At 44.8% G+C, this 22,120-nt stretch overlaps 1 long non-coding RNA gene across 1 annotated transcript in view; it reads right to left on the reverse strand.

The window, feature by feature from the left end:
• Positions 1-22,120, reverse strand: part of LOC146776348 (uncharacterized) — a 254,106-nt gene that overhangs the window by 17,119 nt on the left and 214,867 nt on the right. Inside the window, exon 2 of the long non-coding RNA XR_014972363.1 lies at positions 5,895-6,020. This is a non-coding gene — a long non-coding RNA (uncharacterized LOC146776348). The remainder of the gene's footprint in view (positions 1-5,894; positions 6,021-22,120) is intronic.

The following is a 22,120-nucleotide window of genomic DNA, read 5'->3' on the forward strand; positions in this document are numbered from 1 at the left end:
AAACATGAATTCCTCATCTTGGTATGCTTTTAATTTTTCAGTGGGAATGGTTCCTACAATTAATTCTTCTAAGGTTACTTTTAATTTTGCCACATCTAAAGGTTGTGGTTCTGTATCCGTTTTCTGCAAACTCCTTAACCAATCACTCAATTCTTCAGATGTTGGTCCTACAGGGGTTGTCGCTATTCTCATTTTATCTACCATTTTCTCTGGGGTTTCTGTCGCTGATTCTGTTGCCATAGACGTTTCATTTGCTGGACTCTGGTTTACAGTCAAATTTGTAGGTGTACTTAATCCTGATATTCCTGCAGTAATCTTCCATTCATTTTCTCCTGAACTACTCCTTTCTTTCTCCTTTTGCATACCACACTATACAGGACTGATAAACAATGCTCATTATCCTTTTGTTTATCAAAAACTGGTATCACTGGTCCTATAGTTACAGGCACAGTCACTGCTTCCATATTCTTTGTTAATTCTCTAATCTTTTCAGTTAATTCCTGTGTTGTTCTAGCTAATTCTACTGACTTTCCATTATCAGATCTTACAGTTTGTGACATTTCTGAATCATTAAATGGATTATTTTTCCCAAATTTATTCGGCATTTGTTCAAAACTTTTATTCGTGACAGTTTCCTTTGGCGGTGCACTTGGTGTCACCATCACAGAATCCTGCTGATATGGAGGTGGTTTTTTATAAAAAATGTCCTCCAGCACTTCATCCTCAGATTCACTCACTCCATATTTATACCCTTCTGACTCTGTATTATTTCTTTTTTCCGTACATTTTCTACCACCTGTATCTCCAGCACTTCTCAGAGGAAACATGCCTTCAGTCATGCTCGCATTACGCCATCTTCTCATTCTGTCATCATGGCTTTCTTGACCATAATATCTACCAAATACATAATTATACCTTCTTCCACTCCGCTGCCTTTCTCTTTCTTCCCATTCAGTCAAAGCCGCAAATTGGGTAGGTCTGGGTTTCGGTTCCAATCTCATTATTCTATCCCTCAAATTTCGTAGTACAGCTAGACTAAATGAACCATTCTCCTGAAACGCACGTACTCCATCATCTTTGGTATACTTTACCCAATTTTCCAACCAAATGCATGTATGATAACCATATTTCGCCACCATAAAGGATGCAGGCGTTTTCGGTGGAGGAAGTATCTGTCCTTCTCTAGTTACAATCGGCTTATCTTTCTTAAATAGGTTTTTGATTTTTCCAAACCATAACTTTTTCTCCTTTTCAGGTGGATCGTAATAAATCTTGTTTTATTTTTCAAACTCTTAATCAATGAAGCTCTGCAATTCACCTTTTCACGGCTTCTCAGTTTTCTGACCAATCCTAGCGCGACTCACACTAACGCATCAATCCAGAGCGTCTACGTCACTCTTGTAATTCTCCAATACTAGCATGTCTCACACTAACGCACCAATTAGTGAAGGCTGCGTCTTTCCGCAGCTGACCAATCCCAGCGCAGTCTTTCTGTCGCCAGCCTTTCCCACTACTCCTGCTCTCGTTGACCCCTCCTTTGCAAAATTTATCGGCAAACTTTTCTTAAGTTTTTCTTTTATCAAAAATCTGTTACCAACAACATAAACACATCTCCATTGCCTGTTTCACTAAACCAAAGAGATAGCTTTGTTCATTTACACAAGAATTCTGTCTTTCCTGTAGGCAGCGCTTACCTCTACCCTACCACAAAATTTTTCGTTTTGCCGATAAAGAAGCACTTCCCTCTACCTTACCCTTCTAACAAGCAAAAGTCAAGCCTGTTTCTCAGGGGATAAAACACATGTGGAGACTATACTGCTCCTGGGAATTAAGGCCAGAGTTTCACAAGAAAACCTATTGCTATTTCACTCACACACATTCATACAGGGATTTCCCTAACATAACACAATTCCGTGTTATCACAATTCTTGAAACCAGACAACGTTCAAATCCATGCGAGTTCTCTTGCCACATAAATCCACTCCCTACTTCCCGGAAGCTTCAAATTTCCGACTACACTTAACGTAAACAATACTCAACATAAAGTGTTAAAACATAAATCAATAATTACCAAGCCAATACAATAGTAACCATCATCTCTGCTACCACGAGAAACTGATCCAGCGCAAAGGACAAAATGTACATATTCTCCTTATGTCACAGATTCTTATTCACAAAGGTTAATTCATACATTCATTCATTGGTGGGGCCCATAACACCAACACGCTTCTCATCCACACAAACTCAATCGAATCTGTACGCAGGAGAAAGGGCTGCTGGACCAAGTGGGTACATTATTACCTCTCAGGATTAATTTTCTACTATTTTATATATACAATCTATATATAGTCTTCTGAATCCTGACTTTATCATCTAGGCACTCCACTTGGTCGATGGACCAACTAGTTGGACTGCTTAATGATGAATTAGAACCAGCTAAAACACAATTAAAGTCTAGAAACATTTATTATCTTCAATGATTAATTTAAGAACCACAAACTCAGCTTCAGGTCGAACCGCCCAACAAGAACTCCCTCTCAAGGAATAACCCATAGACAAACATAGCAGCAACTCCGACTGCAACTCTCGAACTCCTCCCGAACCCACTAACTCCAACTCCAACCAACTCTAACTCCAAAAACCCAACTGCGACTGCAACTCCCGAACTTCAACAACTCCGAACTCCTGAACTCTCCCGTAATGACAGATGAGGGGTTAATATACCTTTTTGTGCCTTACTTCATCCAAAATATGGCAACTTTAGGGGCAGACCAAATGTTCTGATTTGACAGTTCGGGGTTATCAATAGTTCATTGCACTCTTCCCAGTGCAAACTGGTTCTGCATAGTGACTTGGCACAAGAGTTCACAAGTTGTCACTGTCCTTCCAATTCCCATGCGGGGAACAGTAGATGTATCTTTTCAAGGCAAAAGGGTCTCATTGACAGGTTCATTCTTTGTCTCTTCTTTGGTTCTCATTTAGTCATCTTCTGGTTTGCGGTCAAGTCCCCAACACATCGACCTTGGCAAGGAACACGATGTCAGGATTTCATGTCACCTCATGATCTCAAGAACCATCTGGGCATGCGCAGAAGACATCACGCGCACAGGATGGCATCTGCTTCAGAGAACGCCATCTTGAGTACTGCGGCTTGGTAGGCTCGAACGTTAACTAAGCGAAAATAGACATAGCAGCAATTAATATGTATAAATGAAGGTTCTAATGTTCAAACCCACACTAATCCCAATGTATATTAGTATTTCCCTAGCTGCCGCAACATTTAAGGCGATAATACTTACCATACGATAACTTTAAGCCACAATACAATTACAAAGCAATATAAATCATGCAATTTTACTATCTCACCACAATGTAAATAAAGTTAGTTTGCGTACCATTGTTAAATATTTCATTTTGCCATGCAATTAGCAATTTAGTCCAACGCGTATTTGTGTTTATCAAGGTGCAAATATTGATTAGTACCACTTCCACTGCAAACATGTTATGTAAATTAATTTTAGAATGATTACGTAATTAATTTCATGCAAATTAGAGGAGGAATACAAAATCTTGTTTTACCTGCTCCATCAATACCATCAAGAGGGCGGCACAGTGCCTCGACCTTCTCTGTGCAATTCATTTTCAGAGGCCAACGGCTTAATAAACTGCCTAGCAAATCTTTGCCCAATTTCTTGCTTACTTCCAATAAACTGTTGCCATGAACGGATTCAACTAAGAAGCTACAATGAGGCCATCCATATGAATAAAATGTGTAGCCCAAGCCATTGTGTTACCACATGAAGTCAGTAAGATGGAGACCAACTTCACTTTGGCAAATTAATATAATTGGAGGTTATTCCAAAAAGTGCCTACGGTGAATGAAGATTTTATTATATTGTTTATGATCCCCCTTGTATAGGTAAAGGCGGAATAGGGAATTGTACCCCGACTCTTATGACACTATTCCTATTGGACTGAGTATTTACTTTTGACCACTCCACCTCCTGTAAAAAGCTGGCTAAGTGTGAAAAAGCTGCCAGAATGTAGTACAAGTGCACCAGCAAACCAGATTTTGGGGAAGTGGGGCTTCGTTTACACATGTGGACAACGCAACCAGGTTATCCAGCACCTAGGTAGCCACCTTGCTCTGAAATCCCTGAAAATACTTTGTATGGCCAGGGGGGACTAGCTCCATGTCACCCGAGTGAAAAATATGAAGTCTTCACTAACTATGGTGATCGGACCAGTCAGACTCCAAGAGATTACATTATCACCCACTGTTTTAGTGTAATGAAAGTCAGCAGATCTAGCTGGCTAGCACAAGGAAAGATACCGACAATGCAGAAACTGTGCAAAACACCTAACAAAGATATAAAAAGACAATTATCTATTATGAACACAATAAACATCACCTTGCTGCCTGAAGATACACGTTAATTTAGTATGCATCCAGTCTCTAATAACCTCACAGTATTCGGGTAGCAGCCCCCAACGCAATGCTCTTCTATACACGGCCATGTTCTTGCAGGTATGAGACAGCACCACATCACTCAGAGAACACCAGATCTGATGCAGTGTTATTGGGCAGTCACAAGCATGTTCAGCCCATGAGCATGTGCTGCTGGTGCAGCTTGCTCGTTTGCTGTGGCCAAAGTCTTTGGCCTACTGCAGAGCAAACAGCTGGCCATTTTTTGCCAGTTGTGCTTGCCAGTACCTAGTGAATTAAACTCGTGCACACCTAGGTCACACAGCAGGGAACCAGCAGTAAACAACAGTATGATGTCTCTCAGATTAGAAGTTATGTGTGGTAGGCCCATTGCTTAGCAGATTCCTGTAAAGGCATTGCCCATTTACACAGTCCATAAGAGACAAAGTAACTACACCGCATTACAGATACAGGGAATTATGTGGGCTGATAGATAAATAAGAAGGGAAGGGGGAGAAAGAGGTTTGTGAGGTTTGCTGATGGTTTGACAGCTTTCGGGCTAGAGAGACTAAGACCAAAAAGACTCTAACATGGATGAAGGAGAAATCGTTTCTAGGAGCTCTTTGGTTTAGAGAAGTGAAACTATTATTAGTTAGAATAATTGATCTGGATACCAGGTGAGGCTGATTTATCAATGATTGTGAGGGGATTAGCCTTCCTAAAGCACTGGGGCTCTGATCAGGGAAGTCCTTTAATGAGAAAATGTAGAACTGGAACCTAACTTTTGGCCTACACCTAGATCATCAAGATCAAGTCTAAATTTGGTCCTGGAATAAAATAGTAAAAGACTGAAAGACACCAAGCGATACACCCTGAAACCAATACCATACCTTTCTACCCAATTCTACATGCCATATGTCACTCTGCTAAGTGTTTACACATTGTGCTTTCTATTCCTCTTACTTTCTGTTTCCCAGTCCAGGTTTTATCAATTATATTTCCCTTTGAATGGGATAGTTGCTTTGCGTGCAGGTTGGTTTTCAGTTACAACTGATTTACCTCATACTCTTCCCTATCCTATTCTTCATTTTGCTTTTTTCAAAGAAATTTACTGCATCCGACTATTGTGTGTCTATCCCCACTGTACAACACAGGCTCTTGTACTCAAAGCGTGCAGTAATAAACACTGCTGAACAGCATGCAAACTCAAAGTCAAGACACCGCAAGTCATGTGGCTGACGAAGACAGGTATTGATCCTCCATCAACAATTGGAACAGGAAGGGGGACAAAGCACTAATATTTGAAACATCAACAGATGAAGAGCTTTTCGAAGGTGCCTAACCTGAGGATCAGATTAACACTTTTGTTCCACATATGGATAAAAAAGAAAACTGAACTTTTTGATTTGTTTAGAACACATCTGTAACATGTCTGTATTATATATAAATCAAGGAGGGTGAGCCATACCCAGAGGTAATCCAACACTCGGTCTGTCTGTCTCTGGTATTGATATCACCTTCTGGCAGCACAGGACTTAAACAGGTTTCGTGCAAGGCTGGCAGGGAACCTGTTAGGCTTCTCTAAGGCAACCATCTATAAGGGAGGAGGCACAGAAGAGCTGTAGTAATTCAATGTAATTCAATTGTACTGAAACATAACTCACAACTGTTCACAGAGAGCTCCACTCACTACTAAAATCGCATCCATTAAATTAAACTTCAGTAAAAATGTCAATTTCAATTCCATTTATCACTCTAAAAAAGTTAAAAAAGGAAAAAAGACATTGCACAACCTTTCCTTACATAAATACAAGAAAACTTTTGCAGTGAGTCAGGACGCCTGATACGCATTTATTATTGCATGCAATACAGTCCTGGTTGCATACATTTGCAGACTTAACAAAAGCATTTTTAATTCAAATGCTGTGCCTAAGAGGTGAAAAGTCTAGATGCAAAGAGTGGGTCAACTTGTTTTTTTAATTTTTTTAAAGCTAATAAATGTGTGCTTGGGTTGCCATGTTTCTTTTAACTCATGCTAAAAAGACCGAAAATGAAAATTAAATGTTCTGATGTATGCATGATTTGTCAACACATCAGCTAAAGAGATAGCTAAAAGGGAGATTACCTTGTGTGTTCCATCCTGTAAGAAGGAAGGAAAGAGGTGCTAAGCTTCTGGATACACTTTATAACAAAGTTTATGGTTCGGATATCATGCATAACGGGGTAAGAGCCAAGCATGGTGTGATGTCCTCTCACAGAAGAGCCGGAGTCCGCTTGAGGTAAGAGGTACACTTTATTCAGCACCTTCACCAACGACGACACATCAACTGCCATCGCACTCACCAAGGTTCTAATATGTCATCCAGTCTCTGAGGTCATAACATTCTACTGGAGAGACAGGATGACATAGGTAGACAATATGCCACACTTCTCCCTCCACATACAGATATTGAAATATTTAACAAACACAAAGAGGTTATGTGACCTCATAAGAGATATGTGAGAGGGGCTGAAGGTGACCTAAATCAAATAGGTAAAACAAAAGAGAAAAGAACAAAGAAACAAATAAGGAATATGTATAATTCATACTATAAAATCTCTAAGATATGCAGGTCTTCTAATGACCCTAATACTCTTCCTCTGTACCACATGACCACCCTCGAGATAGATGTGAATAGCATTTTTATGCAAATCATTAGCCACTTGACCACTCCCATGAATGATAACAGGAAATTCTTTGGGACCAGGAACACTTACTACTCTGCTTTTGTTCCAGATGCGTCTGTCTTGCGTTTTTACAGCATTTTTAAAACATTTCACCACTTCCAATCTCCTGGTGAACTTTGAACAATCTGCACACCCTTTAGGTGCCTTTACTTTTACAAAGTCACCCACTCTAATGGACACATTCTTCACATTTTTAGACAAGTCAAACATCGCTTTCCTCTTCTTCTGAGCAGTTAACTCTTTGTTTCTCCACTCACCAATTGTATTGTCCACACACCCTTTTGACCAATGCATCCAACCAGAATTCACCCTGGTTGAGGGTACCCTTCCTTTGAATAATTCAAATGCAGACTTACCAGTGGTTGTGTGTGGTGACATACGATATCCAGATAAACTTTTTGATAACTCAACCTTCTAGTCTAAGTTATTGGCTCTTGCCAATTGAATGCCTTTCTTAAGTGTCTTGATCACCCTCTCAATAGCACCATTGGTCTCAGGATGATATAAAGCATAGGTCTTGTGCACAATACCGCACCCATTCAAATAATTTTCCATCACTTGTGAGCAAAACTGTACACCATTATCTGTTAGAAAGTAACGTGGAAAACGAAGCCTTCCTTTTGTTTTTACAATGCCCATGTGGCCTTTATCCTTCTCAATATCTCAGGTGGAACTAATCTTGAGCCGCTCAATAAAAAACCCTTATCCACTGCAATCTGATCCACAATTTTCTCCCAACCTCCCCCCACTCCTTTAGCTCAGTTCTGCTCCTTTTACCTAAACTGAAACGGTTCCTCACCTTACACAAAACCACATCCTTCTGCAGCTCAGCAACCACTCGTGTTAATTTATGGTTCATTCTGCCACTTCACAAACACTCACTTCTTCTTCCTCATCCAGCTCATCATCAACAACCAATGAAGATGCAGAAGTACCAACTAATCTAGACAATCAGCTGAATAGTTGCTCTCCCCTGGAACGTACTGAACAGTGAAACAAAAATCTTGCAAGCCCACAATCCATCTTCGAATATGTGAAGAAATCGAAACTAGACCCTTCTTGTTGAACCATTTAACTAACGGTTTGTGATCAGTCTGCAATTCAAACCTGACACCCCAAAGAAAATGTTTAAATCTCATCACAGACCAATACACAGCTAAAGACTCTCTCTCAATAACTGAGTAGTTACATTCAGCATCTCTAAGAGATCTTGTAACACACGTAATTATATTTTCCTTGCCATCTTTTATTTGAATTAGAAGAGCTCCCAACCCTATTCCACTGGCATCACATACAATCTTAGTCTCACACAACGCCTCAAAAGACCGAAGAGAAGGAGTATTGCTAAGCTCCTGTTTGACATTTTCAAACTCCTGAGAACATTCTTGTCCCCAGACAAAGTACTTTTTTTTTTTAACAGAATTCTCATATTAAATGTCTTACTTGCAAAGTATCTGATGAAACGACTATAATATTCAACCATCCCCAGAAAAGAAGAAAGTTCCTCTTTCGTTTTAGGCTCCTGCAGGGCTTTGATTGTCTCGACCAGTTCTTTCTTCTGTCTAATCCCTGTTGAAGTAACTTTGAACCCTAAATAAGTGACTTCACTAACTCCAAACTTGCACTTTTCAGCTTTCAGTGTCAGACCAGCCATCTGAGGTTTGCATAACACTTCACGAACACGCTGATCATACTCCTTAATGTTGGAACCAAAACTAATTATATCGTCCTGATAACACTTTACACCAGATTGATCTTTTAGAATGTTTGACATGATCCTTTGAAAAACTGCTGCAGCAGAAATTAAGCCAAAAGCCATTCTCTTGAAGCGAAAATTGCCAAAAGGAATTCTGAAAGCAGTAGGATCTTGTGAGCACTCATGTAATTCAACCTGGTGATAAGCGGACATTAAGTCTAACGTGCTAAATACTCTTGCACCTGAAAAAGTGGAAACCATTTCCTCAATGTTGGGTAAGAGAAATTAGTCAACCACTACCTCTCTGTTTAGTGAGAGACAGAATGACATAGGTAGACAATATGCCACAAATGGCCTAACCACTCCACTCCATTGAACACCATGCCTGGAAAAGGTATATAAAGTATTGGTATAATTTAAGCATATCACAACACTTTCTTTAGAGTCATAATCGAAGCTTTCACAAATAAGTGTAACAAATCATAAATAGAGTTGCTTTATATATGGAGACACAAATAAAGAAATGGGCCAAGGTTGCTCATTAGTCGTGCCACAATTGCACAGCGTCTCGGATTAAAAAAAAAAAAATTCCACATTCCTCTAGGGGAATCGATAACGTTCCTGATTTACAAATAACATCGCCTCTAGGTCAGCGAGCAAATACAACTGACAGGGGCCAACTTCAGTGCTCGGTTCAATTGGGTTAAGGCGAAAGGTTCTGAGACAGTAATTTTAGTCTACCATATAGCTGTCACGATAAGCAACCACTTTCAATTGAGCATTTAAAGTACTTAAAAGTGCCCTTTGCTACGTCCTCTGTCTTCCCGTAGAAAAAGAATAAAGCCTCCTTTAGATGGATGCTATAATGTGAAGAAATCAGCAACAGCTTTTTCACTTCTCTCGAAGTATCATGCCTTATTGACCAGTGGGATATCAGTACCAGCTCATAATAATAATTAATCAGCTCTACTGTTACTAATATGCCTCACATCCCTAACTTAAAGTTTTGGAGCTTCAATCAATAGAGTTTTCCTTAAAACGAATTAGGCATTCCAAATCTGCCTTTCGATTATATTTAGCTAGTACAAATAGGTTACACACTATCACATACAATACTGAAAGGATTATTGTTTCTTACAAAGATCTTAGGGGCTGAATCAGTCACTTTCTCGTTCCTTACAGAATGCAACCTGCACTTCTGATACAAGAAATGCTCCCATGAACTAACCGTGACCCGCTGGACTGAAAATGTAGACCTGAACATTTATAAAAGTTTACTACCACTAACAGTTTCTGGAAAAATGTCAAAGCAAAACTATTGATGTAAAAGGCCCCTTCAAAATACCATGATTTTAATGTCATCACCACTTACGGTAATTCTCATTTTTTGTATAGAATCTTTAAAATCAACTAGTTTCTGTCTAAAGGTGTCATGTCCAAAATGATCACGTCATTCACATATATTAAGACACATACCTCATTCTCTCCCGGTCTAGGAGAGAATGATCTAGGTTCTAATAATGTTTAAAGGCAAAGGTGGCAATAGTGCTTTAATGGACCGGATTCTGGACAAAGGCTGACAACTCCACAGGATCTTGCACAATCCACCAAAACAAACATGGAAATTATGCAAAATTAAATAAAAGTATAAGGAAGGATCTCCGTGATCTAGGGGGCAAAATAGCTGAGACTGAGAATTAACCACTTAGAGGATTGCAAGTAAAAAAAAAAAAGGACAAATATGTCAAAATACATTGATATGCTTGAGAGAAAGATAGATCACATTGTTGGAGAACTACAATAGAAAAGGGATTCTAAGACATGTTGGACTACCTGAGGACAACAAGGATACAGAGAACTCCTGTGTGATCTTTCTTAAAATCTGGATCACACAAACTCTGGCTTAAGAAGCATGACTATTTCCCCTTTGCCCATTGATGGGGGGAGCTCCCCTCCTTCAAAGGTCTCCTCGTATACCTGTAATAAGGGTTGCACAAGCTGATTCGAGAAGGCGCCTAGACTTGTCACCCTCTGCATGTAGTCTCTGGCGGTAATGTGTTAATGTGTACTTATCCAGCCTGTCACAAATGTCTGCAGTGCGCTCGTGCTGCTTCTGTTCCCCTCTACCCGCATCTGGGTCAGATGGGCTCCCCGCCTGTATGGCAGCTAGAGTTTTCTCCTCACTGTCAAGCTCACTCAGCAGCTATCGCCTCTCCCCGCACACAAGTCCCATGCTCGCCCCATGTGCCACTATGGCCTCCCACTCTGTGGCCCTCCCGGTAGGGCCCCCCCAATTTACCTCCAGGTAGTCTGTTACTGTCGTAGTCTGTTACTGTCTTAGTCAGTGCAGCCCTTCCCGCTTCGTCCTTGAGCAGGTCCGGTGGAAATCTCCATCGCCTCGGCCCCACCACAGAAGACCCCCATCACCAAACAGCTCACCAGGGAATGGTCTGACAAAAAACGCGCCAAGTGGGTCACGCCGGCTTACTCAACACAAGGACCCTATCTAGCCTGCTCTGTGTGCCATGTGCAAGTGATTGGCATGTGAAGATAGGAAGTGTAGGGTGGGCCTCCCTCCACACATCTAGGGCCCCCCAGTTCGAGCATAACCTTCTGGAGCATCTGGGTCCTTTTTGGTTTCATTCCTGCTTTGGGGGATGTCTATCAAGGGCGGAGTCTAGAACACAATTAAAGTCGCCCATCCATATGTATGGAACGTCCAATTCACTGGACAGTAAATCCAGTACTGCCTGGAAGAACACAGGGTCATCTGTATTTGGTGCATATGTGTTCAAAATAGCGACTTCCCTGCCATCTAACGAGTCTCGCAGGAGTACATTTCTGCCATTCACATCAGATTCACAGTATGAGTAACTGGTGTTCCTGGAGTCACCCAGACCATGGTGCCCTTGGCATTGTAGAAAAAGAGTAATGGTAAATCTGACCTCGCCATTTCTTGGCAACTCTGGCCGCGCCGCTATCATAAATGTGGGGTTTCTGGAGGTAAGCTATAGTTATGTGATGGCGTTTGAGAAAAATTAATACCCTGTGCCTTTTGGTACACGTGCTCAACCTCCGCACATTCCAAGTCAAAAGTTTGAACTCAGTCGCCATCTTGAGTTGTTCTTGCTTCAGTTACCAGTGTTGGGCCCTGCCATCCTTTGTTTAGTAGGTGTGCACTGAAGTAGCTTAGTCAATCAAGAACAAAAAACGTATGAAAACAGAACCGATCCCCCCTCCGTCGGAAATTTTGTGAAAAACAATATCACAAAATGCCTACCCCTATGACGCACCAGGTCACATGCATCTCCCTGTCTCGCTCAACTGGGGCACAACACTCTTAAGCCGCCCAACAGAAAGAAATCCGGACCCACCCGCCCCGACACCCCATTTAATTTAACTGGATCAAGCAATGGTACCCAGCTGTGAGAGTCGCGCCACCCCAGTAATAACATCTCCATGTTACCTGTCCAGAATATATGGACATACACCCGCCCTTTTAGTGCAGTGGATCACTCCAGACTTTGTAGAGTTCTCGCCCTGAGGTACAACCCTTCCTGCCAGGACCACTTAGGAGCAATCCCAAGCCATCCGCTCACTGCTCCTCCAGAGCCTCCGCCACCCGCTCGATCATAGTGTCTGGGACAACATCCACGGATGCATTGAGCCATTTAGTCTGTTACCCATTATCCGTATTAGCAGCATCCCCCTCAGCCTCCTGAATCAAAGGGGTGTCTGTGCTCATCTGTAAGGTCCCTCACTACCAACTGTAATCCTTTTTTCTGGCCCTTTGCCTGTGGTGAGAAAGCCCACAGCACCCTCACTAGATTGGGATCCTAGCTGCCGTTTAGTGTCCCATTTCTTGCTCCGGTTTCGTGGCTCTCGCGGCGGGAGTGCGTCCCCACAAATCTCCAACCATTCCCATACTTCCTCGGGCTCTCGAAGAAATGCGCCTTACCCTGTGCCAGGACCTTCAATTTTGCGGGGTATAACAACATGTATTGTAGGCTTATTCACTTATTCCTGCACCTGCTTGGTATAATCCATATAAATGGAGATCTTGCTGTTTTCGTAAAAGACATCCTGTTGCTCTCTAGCAGCCCTAAGGATGCATTCTCTGTCCCTGTAATTCAGAATTTTTGCTATAAATGCTTGTGGGGAGTCCCTGGTGCGGCAAAGGCACCAAGGCCCTATCTGCCCTCTCTATGGCAAACATGCCCGATAGGCCCATCAAGCACAGCAGGGTCCTGATCCACTGCTCCAGAAACTGGTCTGCCGACCTCCCCTCCACTCTCTCGGGAAAGCCCAGTACGCGGATGTTGCTGCGTCTGGCGCTGCCCATCCGCATCTTCTGCGCAGGGCTCCAGGCACTACGTTGTGGAGGATAGCTGTGATATCTGTTTTTTCAAGGCGTCCACTTCCCCCTTGAGTTCGGACAAGTCCTCCTCCACCACTGTTACCTTATCAGCTACTTTGCGAAGGTCGGCTCGCAGGAGATTAATGTTGATGGAGACGGTGTCAATCTGGGTCCCCAGCACCTTATGGGATGCTTGTCTTGCAGCAAGCAGCTCTGCCCGTGTCGGCTTTGCATCCACCCCTCCTCCTCATCTGTCCCTGTAGTTTGGCGTGTGATGCGCTGGTGAGGGTGGTGCAGCGTATTGTACTGGGTAATGGTGTTGAATGGCCCAACGCAAGTGCCTTTGTCTTTTCCAATGTTGATGTGAAGTGTGAGAATTAACAATTTCCATGAGCTGTGTAGGTCCTAAAGCAATAATAAAAGTTATATCCCTTCCTAGTGCTAAGCCTTGTTTGGTTTAATGATGTGAAGTGTGGCCCAGCTAACGTTGGATTGTGGGAGTTACTCTGCCCCTTGATAGATCTGAAGCTAACTGTTCTCGTTCCGATTGAAAACACATAGGTTGCTCGCCTCCTGTGTGGGTCCACCACGACCCGGCAAGGTCAGGGGCCCCACGTGTAACCACAGTCAAAAGTGACACCAGAATCTCAGTACAATATATTGCGTTGCAGTCACTGAGTAAACACTCCCCCCACTCCTCCAGAGAGCTTGGCCGCAGGAGAAGATCCTCAATGCGCGGCACACTTCCAATGGCCTGAATTCAGCAAATGCACAGTTACCTTCCTCCGCGAGCACATCTGGCTCCATTCCACAGCGAAAACTTACAGTTCTCAGATGGTCCCCTAACGAACAGCACCCAAGTCCTCCTATACTTCAGGGATGCCAGAAGGGAGTCCACATCCAGACGTCTGGCTCCCCTAGCCAAGTCCACTGATGAATGCAGGGCGAGGCTCCAGTCCCCCCACTGCCCATGCACCACCACTGCACTCAGGCCAGCGGTGGAGCAGGATCAGCATAATTCCCCCTGCTTGGCTGTGGTTCAAGTCAGGCCCATTCACCTTACAAGGACATGGCTGCAAGACACGGGGAAAATCCCAGAACAGGAGCCCAATCACTCCGGCAGGACCCGCCCTCAACAGGGGCCCCCACCAGAATCCACAAGCTATGCCCCCACCACGGGTGCCGGGTCATACAGCACTCTCCGCTGCCTCCATTACTCAATGCTTAATGACTGGAGGGGCGAGGGGGGGAACTCCACCAAGTAGTGCAACAAAACTATCGAGCTCCAATCCCCGGCAGCCTAGTCAATGCACCGATGCTGTGCACTCCAGTTGCAGGCCTTTCAAAGCAGGCATCCCGCTTCAGGTAAATCCATTGCAAGTTATTGGTGGCAGGGGCACACCGCAGCACGAGTCATACAGCGCTAACCGCAGCCACCCTCTCTCCATGCGCATCAACTGAAGGGGGAGGACATTAACCCTGGAGCGCGTCGGGACAGTCCCGCTCCAGTCCCCGGCAACCGAGTCAGAGCACCACTGCAGAGCACACCGATCGCGGCCATTCATTGCCGGGCTCCCGCAGCCAGTATGCGCACTTCAGGTCGTTGGCGCCAGGTCTCTCCGACGCAGCAGAGGCAGTCCCACAGCCGACAGGGTCGCCCCTACAAGCCCCGCAGGGGCTGGCTCACGCCGATGACCGCTGAAGGCCGCCTCCTCACCTCCATACCTACACAGCCTCCAGTCTCAGTCACCGGCTGCCACAGGGCCGAAACAGCTCACCCCCCAGCAGTCGAGGTCTTCCCGAGCCTCGGCCAGGCTGCACCCTCTCTGCCTCGGCTGATCCTGTTCAGCAGGGCCTCCCTGGTTGCTACTTTCAGCGCAGCCCGGGGGTGTGGGGGCTTTTAGAGGAAGACCCACAGCTGCGCCAACACATACCACAGCAGTGACGATCCCGGTTGGCGTGATGGCAGTCCTTTTGCTTTCCAGCTGCGACACAGCGCTGGGCCTCGTTTCGGGTCTAACCAGGCCTGCGTCCATATAGTCATTTTTACGTTTCCTGGGGGGATGATGGTCAGTGCTTCAGATTCGCGAAGAGATGTTTGTATTAATGCTGTGTTCCGGGCTGGTGATCAGTCCAGATTTCAGGATTTTGGCAGGATTCTGCGGCGGGCCGGCCGGAAGCTGAAAAGCTCACGTCCTGTTGGCCATGTTGTTAGGCCACGCCTCCAAGAGTGATGTAATTCTTAACCCCTTTACGTCATAATTGACCATTACACAATTCGGGGACTGTGTGCGGATCAGCTGCGGAAGCAAAACATTGTAGTAATTCCAAAGGAAGGGAAGGACCCACAATATTGGTAACATTTCCATCTAAACTGCGAAATACCTCAAAGACTTGTGTGTCACTGCATGTGGAAAAAGCATTTGATAAGGTTTCAGGAGATTTTCTGCACGTAGTGCTTGACAGAATTTTGTTGGATGAGTATTACACCTATATGACCTTCGCTGTACAGAAAAATCTCCAGCAGCTTTTGGTACAAGAAGAAGGAAAAAGGGGATGTCCCCAATCCGCTTCTGTGTTTTTGCTATCTATATAATTCCTTCTAAATATCTATTACAGTAAAGCCCCACTTATCTAGCATCCCATTCAAAGCAGGATCCAACTAAATTACAACATATGGCTAAACTTTACAAAGCAAGCAGAAAAAGCAATGCCTGCTTTACTAAAGACAATAGACAAACATGCTAAAGATTTCCCATTCAACTTTTTTCTCATCCAAGCTCAACATCACCTAGAAAATACTGATCTAAATAAATTATCTCTCTAAAACTCAATGTAGAGCTTTCTAAAACTTGACCTTCAAGTGAGCAACACTTCCTCAATCTAACAGAGAATAAACTAGAAGGAGGCCACTGTGCAGATCTTTAAACTATTACCTCCTAAAACCTGAAAAACTGCTGTCAAAATTCAAAGAAAAGTGAGGGTCTTTTTCACTCATAGCTCCAAAATAAACAATTTTAGAGGCACCTCCCTTCCTCTAAAAAAAAACTTGCACTACCCAGTGCAGATTTTGGTCAGCTTTTGACAGTTGGGAGGCTATGGCAAGAGCATGTCGTGACACTGTTTTCCCAACTATATAAGGAGGATACTATCTCTGACCCTCTAAAGCTCAAAAGTTGGCTCAGTGCAATTGGTCTCCCGGTACTTAATGAGGATGGGAGAACGATGATGGAAGCTCCAATAACACAGGAAGAGATTAGGGAAGCAATTAAAAGAGCAAAAAATGGAAAGGCGGCTAAATTAGATGCCATCCCGTCAGAAGTTTATAAAACTCTGATAGAGGAAGTTTTGCCTGTGTGGGAAGATTTGTTTAATGTCAATGTCAATGTCAATGTCAAAGATTTTTATATAGCGCACAAATCACCAAAGGTCGCAGGGCGCTCGCAACCAAGACAAAGAGACTGGACAGTGACGTTATATTGATGTGCCTAAGCTTGTTGGGAAAAGAGCCAGGTTTTCAGCTTTCTGCGAAAAAGTAGATGGTCGGTTATGGAAAGTAAATCCAAAGGAAGTCTATTCCATAGCGTGGGAGCCTGGTATGAAAAAGAGCGACCTCCATTGCGGGCAGTCCGGACACGGGGTTGGACAAGTAGAGGTCTAGCGCTGGACCGCAGCGAGCGTCCTGGGACGTACCTTTGAAGTTTTTTTGCCAAGTATAGGGGGCCGGTGCCTTGCATCAGCTTATGCGTAAGGCATAGGATTTTAAAGCGCCCTCTTTGGCGAATTGACAACCAATGTAGGGTATTCAAAATGGGAGCAGAGGGAGTGCGTGGAGGGAGGTCCAGAACAAGCCTCGCGGCCGTGTTCTGGAGAATCTGTAGTTTGCAGAGTTGATCCTGGTTGAGTGCTGTAAATAAGGCATTGCCATAATCTAAACGACTGATGATTAGACCCTGGACCAGAGGTTTCCTGGCCTCTATGGGTAGCCATTTAAAAATCTTGCGTAGCAGACGCATGATGCCAAAACAGGTCCCCAGCACTTGATTTACGTGGGTTTTCAGAGATAAAGAATTATCAATTGTAATACCCAGGTTACGCACTGCGAGCTTGGGCGTAGGGCAGGTACCCAGCTCTGGAGGCCACCAGTCACAGGTCCAGAACTTTTCAGCCTTCCCGAATAGGATTACCTCGGTCTTCCCACCGTTAAGCTGAAGCCTGTTTAAATGCATCCAGTCATTGATCTTAATTAAACAGCTCTTGAAACGTGTTTGGACATCAGACTGGTCAGGATCACAAGTCACTAACAGCTGAGTATCATCGGCATATGATAGGGTGTCAAAACCATAAGACCTGATGATGTCGGCCAACGGGGCTAGGTAAACATTAAACAGCATTGGGCTGAGGATCGAGCCCTGCGGGACCCCGACCGTTACTGGGTAGGAACGGGAGGTAATCCCGTCCACAGAAACCTTAGTAAAACGATCCGCCAGATAGCTCGCAAACCAGTCCAGGGCCCTCCCTCTGACACCAATCTCCCACAAACGATGTTTGAGAATACTGTGGGAGATTGTGTCGAATGCTGCCGACAGGTCCAAAAGGACCAGGATTGCCGACTCTCGGCGATCCAGGGCCAGTCTGATATTGTCCACTACCTCAATAAGTGTGGTCTCCGTGCTATGAGCCGCACGGAAGCCTGATTGGGAGGGATCGAGGAGCCTGTGGGTCTCTAGATAGGTCGTGAGACGTTTATTAACTAAGAGCTCCAGGACCTTCCCAAAGTAGGGGAGCAAAGAGATAGGACGATAGTTGGCTGGCAGGCTAGGGTCAGCCGAGGGTTTTTTAAGAATGGGCTTCACCTGTGCCTGTTTCCATCTTCGGGGGAATGTGGCTTGATTAAGAGACTGGTTGAAAACAACGGTTAAGGTATCCACAAATAGAGGTAAAATTTTGGCACAGGAGCGGGGAGGAAAGGGATCGGCGGGGGAGCCAGACTTAACCCTTACTAGGCTCTCCCTGACTTCGATGCTTGTTATGGGATCAAACTCCGTTAATAAAGGAATGTTATTCTGTTGAGGCGAGGGACTAGTTTGACTCATATTGGTGGTATGGCAGACATGAACGGCTGTCCGAGAAAGAAATGAGGCATAGATAGTTTTGATCTTGTTATCAAAAAACAAGGCAATGGAGTCGACCCAGTCTTGGGTAGGTACAAAAGAAGATCGCTCAACCTGAGGGGCGGTAAATTCCTTCAGTATCTTGTGTAGCTCTTTACTAGAGTGAGCCGCTTTGTTGATACGCTGAGTGAGATAAGCCCTTTTTGCGGATTTAATCTTGTTCATATAAATTGAGTGAAAATTTATATAATTTCTGCGGTGCTCATCAGTCTTTAATTTCCTCCACTGACGTTCAGCGGCCCGACATTTTTGCTTGTCAATTTTTAGTTCCTCAGTAAACCATGGTGAAGCATTACTTTTTACTTGGACCCTTGTAAGAGGGAGAACTTTATCAAGGGTCTGTGTGATAGATAGTTCTAGGTTACTAACAGCGGAATCAACTGCATCCACCTTTACTCCTTGTGAGAAAGGCCCAAAGTGAGATGAAAAGGTGTCGATTGAAAGTTTGCGCCAAGGCCGAATCCAGGTGTTTATCTTTGAGCTATCATTGATAGGCATGGTTAAGGGCATACTGAAGTCAAGAATGAAGTGATCGGTCCATATTGTCGGGTGAGGAGAATTGATAGTTAATTTAGGGGAATTAGTAAATATTAGATCTAAGGTGTGGCCCGCAGAGTGGGTTGGTCCAACCACCCTCTGAGTCAAACCTAGTGTTAGCATTGCCCCAATGAGATGGCCTGTATCAGGGTCGAGTGACTGTTCGGCATGATAGTTAAAGTCGCCAAGTAAGATGAAGTTGTCTGCCGCAAGTACATGAGGTGCAATAAATTCTAGCAGTTGATTGACAAAGTGTGACTTCGAGCCTGGAGGTCTATAAATCAATGCCCCGTTCCATGATTCTGAGCCCGACATGTCTAAGGAAAAGATTAGGATCTCCAGTTGTGTGGAGGAAAGTGAATCTAATATTCGAATTGTGATCGGGGCTGTTGCTGCTATTGCAATGCCGCCACCTCTTCCCGACACTCTGTCGAGCCGTGTCAAATGATATTGTTGGGGAAACGCTAAAGCTACGCACGCTGACGAGAGGTCATGGAGCCAAGTCTCGGTGATAAAGCAGATTCCAGGTTTTTCTTCATCAAGGAGGCTCCAGAGCTCGAAAGCGTGCTTAGGTATGGACCGAGCGTTTAAATACAAAGCCGACAGGGGGTTCGGGCCGGTTTTAGTGGGCTTAGAAGGAGGAGTATCTGGCACCAGAGGGCAACTGCAGGCCGTCTCTCTACTGTTTGTCACTAAAAGGGGTTGATGAGGGTTGGACAGAGAGAGTCTACTGGGATTTAGGAGATGAAGCTCCAAACTCGAGTAGCACAACATAGTGGCGATCTATACTCACTGAATTCCTCCAAGAAGTCAGGCCATCAGGCGACGTTCTGGCGCGGACGGGCGCAGACGGGCTTGCCTTTGGCGCGCCTTCGGCGCGCCGCCGGCGCGCCGCTGCGCGCGTCCGCGCCCTAGGTCGCGTTATGTAGGCAAGAGAGGGCGGGGCGTCCAGCTAGGATGGAGACTAGAGCGGTAACCTGCTTAAACCAAAGTTACACGTCCGCCCTGAACAACGCATATGGCCTCAACGTCCCTCCGCATCAATCGGCACGAGCCGTGGCGGAACAGGGACCAGCCGGTGCAAGAACAAACAAGTGTGCAAAGGAGCAAGAGCAGCGAATGATAGGTTTTTGATCCGGGGATTTTACAAATATACACGCACAGTAAACAAGGCAATTTTTAAAAACAGTGTAAAATACATATAAAATTCATAGCCCACTAAACAAATCAGCGTAATATACAGATTGCAGAAATTTAAGAAGAATGGGGGTGCTGTCGAAACAAAAACATACAGTCACCGACCAGAAGCAGAGTCTGTGGCTGCGCGCGTCCGCGCCCTAGGTCGCGTTATGTAGGCAAGAGAGGGCGGGGCGTCCAGCTAGGATGGAGACTAGAGCGGTAACCTGCTTAAACCAAAGTTACACGTCCGCCCTGAACAACGCAAATGGCCTCAACGTCCCTCCGCATCAATCGGCACGAGCCGTGGCGGAACAGGGACCAGCCGGTGCAAGAACAAACAAGTGTGCAAAGGAGCAAGAGCAGCGAATGATAGGTTTTTGATCCGGGGATTTTACAAATATACACGCACAGTAAACAAGGCAATTTTTAAAAACAGTGTAAAATACATATAAAATTCATAGCCCACTAAACAAATCAGCGTAATATACAGATTGCAGAAATTTAAGAAGAATGGGGGTGCTGTCGAAACAAAAACATACAGTCACCGACCAGAAGCAGAGTCTGTGGCTGCGCGCGTCCGCGCCCTAGGTCGCGTTATGTAGGCAAGAGAGGGCGGGGCGTCCAGCTAGGATGGAGACTAGAGCGGTAACCTGCTTAAACCAAAGTTACACGTCCGCCCTGAACAACGCAAATGGCCTCAACGTCCCTCCGCATCAATCGGCACGAGCCGTGGCGGAACAGGGACCAGCCGGTGCAAGAACAAACAAGTGTGCAAAGGAGCAAGAGCAGCGAATGATAGGTTTTTGATCCGGGGATTTTACAAATATACACGCACAGTAAACAAGGCAATTTTTAAAAACAGTGTAAAATACATATAAAATTCATAGCCCACTAAACAAATCAGCGTAATATACAGATTGCAGAAATTTAAGAAGAATGGGGGTGCTGTCGAAACAAAAACATACAGTCACCGACCAGAAGCAGAGTCTGTGGCTGCGCGCGTCCGCGCCCTAGGTCGCGTTATGTAGGCAAGAGAGGGCGGGGCGTCCAGCTAGGATGGAGACTAGAGCGGTAACCTGCTTAAACCAAAGTTACACGTCCGCCCTGAACAACGCAAATGGCCTCAACGTCCCTCCGCATCAATCGGCACGAGCCGTGGCGGAACAGGGACCAGCCGGTGCAAGAACAAACAAGTGTGCAAAGGAGCAAGAGCAGCGAATGATAGGTTTTTGATCCGGGGATTTTACAAATATACACGCACAGTAAACAAGGCAATTTTTAAAAACAGTGTAAAATACATATAAAATTCATAGCCCACTAAACAAATCAGCGTAATATACAGATTGCAGAAATTTAAGAAGAATGGGGGTGCTGTCGAAACAAAAACATACAGTCACCGACCAGAAGCAGAGTCTGTGGCTGCGCGCGTCCGCGCCCTAGGTCGCGTTATGTAGGCAAGAGAGGGCGGGGCGTCCAGCTAGGATGGAGACTAGAGCGGTAACCTGCTTAAACCAAAGTTACACGTCCGCCCTGAACAACGCAAATGGCCTCAACGTCCCTCCGCATCAATCGGCACGAGCCGTGGCGGAACAGGGACCAGCCGGTGCAAGAACAAACAAGTGTGCAAAGGAGCAAGAGCAGCGAATGATAGGTTTTTGATCCGGGGATTTTACAAATATACACGCACAGTAAACAAGGCAATTTTTAAAAACAGTGTAAAATACATATAAAATTCATAGCCCACTAAACAAATCAGCGTAATATACAGATTGCAGAAATTTAAGAAGAATGGGGGTGCTGTCGAAACAAAAACATACAGTCACCGACCAGAAGCAGAGTCTGTGGCTGCGCGCGTCCGCGCCCTAGGTCGCGTTATGTAGGCAAGAGAGGGCGGGGCGTCCAGCTAGGATGGAGACTAGAGCGGTAACCTGCTTAAACCAAAGTTACACGTCCGCCCTGAACAACGCAAATGGCCTCAACGTCCCTCCGCATCAATCGGCACGAGCCGTGGCGGAACAGGGACC

Source organism: Triturus cristatus, chromosome 12 (genome assembly GCF_964204655.1).
Source record: "Triturus cristatus chromosome 12, aTriCri1.1, whole genome shotgun sequence".
In the NCBI taxonomy this organism is placed as follows: domain Eukaryota; kingdom Metazoa; phylum Chordata; class Amphibia; order Caudata; family Salamandridae; genus Triturus; species Triturus cristatus.